This window comes from Ranitomeya variabilis, chromosome 3 (assembly GCF_051348905.1).
Source record: "Ranitomeya variabilis isolate aRanVar5 chromosome 3, aRanVar5.hap1, whole genome shotgun sequence".
Classification (NCBI taxonomy): domain Eukaryota; kingdom Metazoa; phylum Chordata; class Amphibia; order Anura; family Dendrobatidae; genus Ranitomeya; species Ranitomeya variabilis.
This window is the reverse complement of record NC_135234.1, coordinates 372,781,204-372,786,203: the sequence shown is the minus strand read 5'-3', so window position 1 is coordinate 372,786,203 and position 5,000 is coordinate 372,781,204. Positions and strand designations below refer to the sequence as shown.

Below are 5,000 nucleotides of genomic sequence, written 5' to 3'. Positions count from 1 at the left end.
ACTGTCAGTGATATATATACAGCGCCGCATGGCCATCTCCCAAACTTAGGGAGAGTGAATGGGGAAATGATACTTTTTCCATTAGGAGCAAAAAACATACAGCAGGATGCAGCATAGTACTCCTGATTAGCTTGCAAAGTCCAATTATTTAAAAAAAAGAGTCTTATTGTTTTGGTTGAGAGTAGGCCTAAATGGAATGAATTATGCAAATTTGAATGGGAGGAGCCAAAAAGTTGAATTTCAGTTGACCTTGGAAAAGCATGAGAAGGCTTTCTATCTGCATGGGCGCATCCTTTAATTTCATCCGTTCGAAAAGAGGACAAATAAAATATGGAACGCTTCACGAATTTGCGTGTCATCCTTGCGCAGGGGCCATGCTAATCTTCTCTGTATAGTTCCAATTTTAGTATATGTGCTGCCGAAGCAAGCACGGACATCTGGAGACTGTCAGTGATATATATACAGCGCCGCATGGCCATCTCCCAAACTTAGGGAGAGTGAATGGGGAAATGATACTTTTTCCATTAGGAGCAAAAAACATACAGCAGGATGCAGCATAGTACTCTGTCATGATCTCTGCAGGCAGAGATCATAGCAAGCCTATAGAGGGACAAGCTCTCGGAAGATGGAACTATACTGACCATGAACTAAGCCTGCCGCGCAACTAGAAATAGCCAGGTAGCATTTCCTATTTATAGCTAGATGCCCAGCTCTGGCCTAAGACCTAAATAGCTAGCAGAGGGAAATATAAGACCTGGCTCACCTCTAGAGAAATATTCCAAAGAAGACAGTAGCCCCCCACATATAATGACGGTGAGTTCAGATGAAACAACAAACGCAGCAGGAAAATAGTCTTAGCAAATTTGAGGTCCGCTTACTAGATAGCAGAAGACAGATAGTATACTTTCATGGTCAGCAGAAAAATACTAACAAAACACCATCCAGAGATTACCTTAAACTCTGGCATTAACTCATAACGCCAGAGTAGCAATCCCTGATCGACGAGAGCTTTCCAGACACAGTAACAAAACTTCAGCTGCGAACTGGAACAAATAGGCAAAACAAAACATGGACAAAAGTCCAACTTATCAGTAGTTGTCTAGAAGCAGGAACAAGCACTGAGAGGCATCAGATAACATTGTTGACCGGCAAGAAACCACCAGAGAAATGAGCTTAAATAGCGACACCCACTACTGATGGAATCAGGTGAAACAGGAAAGAGGATGACAAGTCCAATTCCACAAGCGGCCACCGGGGGAGCCCAGAATCCAAATTCACAACAGTACCCCCCCCTCAAGGAGGGGGCACCGAACCCTCACCAGATCCACCAGGGCGACCAGGATGAGCCCTATGGAAGGCACGAACAAGATCAGAAGCATGAACATCAGATGCATTGACCCAAGAATTATCCTCCTGGCCGTAACCCTTCCAGTTGACCAGATACTGGAGTTTCCGTCTGGAAACACGAGAGTCCAAAATTTTCTCCACAACGTACTCCAACTCACCCTCAACCAACACCGGAGCAGGAGGCTCAAGAGAAGGTACAACAGGTACCTCATACCTGCGCAATAACGACCGATGAAAAACGTTATGAATGGAAAAGGACGCAGGGAGGTCCAAACGGAAAGAAACAGGATTAAGAATCTCCAATATTCTATAAGGGCCGATGAACCGAGGTTTAAACTTAGGAGAAGAGACCCTCATAGGGACAAAACGAGAAGACAACCACACTAAATCTCCAACACAAAGCCGAGAACCAACACGACGATGACGGTTGGCAAAACGCTGAGTCTTCTCCTGTGACAACTTCAAATTGTCCATAACCTGCCCCCAGATGTGATGCAATCTCTCCACCACCGCATCCACTCCAGGACAATCCGAGGATTCCACCTGACCGGAGGAAAATCGAGGGTGAAACCCCGAATTACAGAAAAACGGGGACACCAAGGTGGAAGAACTGGCCCGATTATTGAGGGCGAACTCTGCCAATGGCAAAAAAGCAACCCAATCATCCTGGTCAGCAGAGACAAAACACCTCAGATATGTCTCAAGGGTCTGATTAGTCCGCTCGGTCTGGCCATTAGTCTGAGGGTGAAAAGCAGATGAAAAAGACAAATCTATGCCCATCCTAGCACAGAATGCCCGCCAAAATCTAGACACAAATTGGGTACCTCTGTCAGAAACAATATTCTCAGGAATACCGTGCAATCGGACAACATTCTGAAAAAACAGAGGAACCAACTCAGAAGAAGAAGGCAACTTGGGCAGAGGAACCAAATGGACCATTTTAGAGAAACGGTCACAGACCACCCAGATGACAGACATCTTCTGGGAAACAGGCAGATCTGAAATAAAATCCATCGAGATGTGTGTCCAAGGCCTCTTAGGAATAGGCAAGGGCAACAGCAGTCCGCTAGCCCGAGAACTACAAGACTTGGCCCGAGCACAAACGTCACATGACTGCACAAAGACTCGCACATCTCGTGACAGAGAAGGCCACCAGAAGGATCTTGCCACCAAATCCCTGGTACCAAAAATTCCGGGATGACCTGCCAATGCAGAAGAATGTACCTCAGAGATGACTCTGCTGGTCCAATCATCCGGAACAAACAGTCTATCAGGCGGACAACGATCCGGTCTATCCGCCTGAAACTCTTGCAAGGACCGCCGCAGATCAGGAGAAACGGCCGACAAAATTACTCCCTCCCTAAGGATACCTGTGGGTTCAGAATTACCAGGAGAGTCCGGGTCAAAACTCCTAGAAAGGGCATCTGCCTTAACATTCTTAGAACCCGGTAGGTATGACACCACAAAATTAAAGCGAGAAAAAAATAAAGACCAGCGCGCCTGTCTAGGATTCAGGCGTCTGGCAGTCTCAAGATAAATCAAATTTTTGTGGTCAGTCAATACCACCACCTGATGCCTAGCCCCCTCGAGCCAATGGCGCCACTCCTCAAACGCCCACTTCATGGCCAAAAGCTCCCGATTCCCAACATCATAATTCCGCTCTGCGGGCGAAAATTTGCGAGAAAAGAAGGCACAAGGCCTAATGACGGAGCAGTCGGAACCTTTCTGCGACAACACTGCCCCAGCTCCGATCTCCGAAGCGTCAACCTCAACCTGAAAAGGCAGATTCACATCAGGCTGACGCAACACAGGGGCAGAGGCAAAACGGCGCTTAAGCTCCTGAAAGGCCTCTACAGCATGAGGGGACCAATTAGCAACATCAGCGCCTTGTCTGGTCAAATCAGTCAGTGGTTTAACGACATCCGAAAAACCAGCAATAAATCGGCGGTAAAAGTTGGCAAAGCCCAAAAATCTCTGAAGACCCTTAAGAGAGGAGGGCTGAGTCCAGTCACAAATAGCTTGCACCTTGACGGGATCCATCTCAATGGAAGAGGGAGAAAAAATATACCCCAAAAAGGAAATTTTCTGGACCCCAAAAACGCACTTAGACCCCTTCACACATAAAGAATTAGACCGCAGAACCTGAAAAACTCTCCTGACCTGCTGGACATGAGAGTCCCAGTCATCAGAAAAAATCAGAATATCATCCAGATATATTATCATAAATTTATCCAGAAAATCGCGGAAAATATCATGCATAAAAGACTGGAAAACTGAAGGGGCATTAGAAAGACCAAAAGGCATGACCAAATACTCAAAGTGGCCCTCGGGCGTATTAAATGCGGTCTTCCACTCATCCCCCTGCCTGATCCGCACCAAATTATACGCCCCACGAAGATCAATTTTAGAGAACCACTTAGCACCCTCTATACGAGCAAACAAATCAGTAAGCAATGGCAATGGGTATTGATACTTAACAGTGATCTTATTCAGAAGCCGATAATCAATACATGGTCTCAAAGAGCCGTCTTTTTTTGAGACAAAGAAAAACCCAGCTCCCAAGGGAGAAGAAGATGGACGAATATGTCCCTTTTCCAAAGACTCCTTTATATATTCCCGCATAGCAGCATGTTCCGGCACAGACAAATTAAACAAACGACCCTTTGGATATTTACAACCCGGTATCAAATCTATGGCACAATCGCACTCACGGTGCGGAGGTAACGACCCAAGCTTGGGTTCGTCAAAGACGTCTTGATAATCAGAGAGGAACTCAGGGACTTCAGAGGGAATGGACGACGAAATAGAAACCAAAGGTACGTCCCCATGAATACCCTTACATCCCCAGCTCAACACAGACATAGCTCTCCAGTCCAAGACTGGGTTGTGAGACTGCAACCATGGCAATCCCAGTACCAAATCGTCATGTAAATTATACAGCACCAGGAAACGAATAATCTCCTGGTGATCCGGATTGATACGCATGGTTACTTGTGTCCAGTATTGTGGTTTATTATTAGCCAATGGGGTGGAGTCAATCCCCTTCAGAGGAATAAGAGTCTCCAAAGGCTCTAAATCAAAACCACAACGATTGGCAAAGGACCAATCCATAAGACTCAGAGCGGCGCCAGAGTCAATATAGGCGTCCGTGGCAATGGATGACAAAGAGCAAATCAGGGTTACAGACAAAATAAACTTAGACTGAATGGTGCCAATGGAAACAGACTTATCAAGCTTCTTTGTACGCCTAGAGCATGCCGATATAACATGAGTAGAATCCCCACAATAGAAACACAATCCATTCTTCCGTCTAAAATTCTGTCGCTCACTCCTGGACAGAATTCTATCACACTGCATACTTTCTGGCGTCTTTTCCATAGACACCGCCAGATGGTGCATCGGTTTGCGCTCCCGCAGACGCCTATCAATCTGAATAGCCATTGTCATGGACTCATTCAGACCTGCAGGCAAAGGGAACCCCACCATAACATCCTTAACGGCATCAGAGAGACCTTCTCTGAAAGTTGCCGCCAAGGCGCACTCATTCCACTGAGTAAGCACAGACCATTTACGGAATTTTTGGCAGAAAACTTCAGCTTCGTCTTGCCCCTGAGATAGTGCCATCAAAGTTTTTTCTGCCTGAAGTTCCAAAT

At 46.2% G+C, this 5,000-nt stretch overlaps 1 non-coding gene across 1 annotated transcript; it reads right to left on the bottom strand.

Annotated features, from left to right (window-relative positions):
• Positions 1-324: 324 nt before the first annotated feature.
• On the bottom strand, positions 325-431 carry LOC143763706 (U6 spliceosomal RNA). The gene has a single exon (XR_013212732.1). It is a non-coding gene; the product is annotated as a U6 spliceosomal RNA (small nuclear RNA).
• Positions 432-5,000: the final 4,569 nt, after the last annotated feature.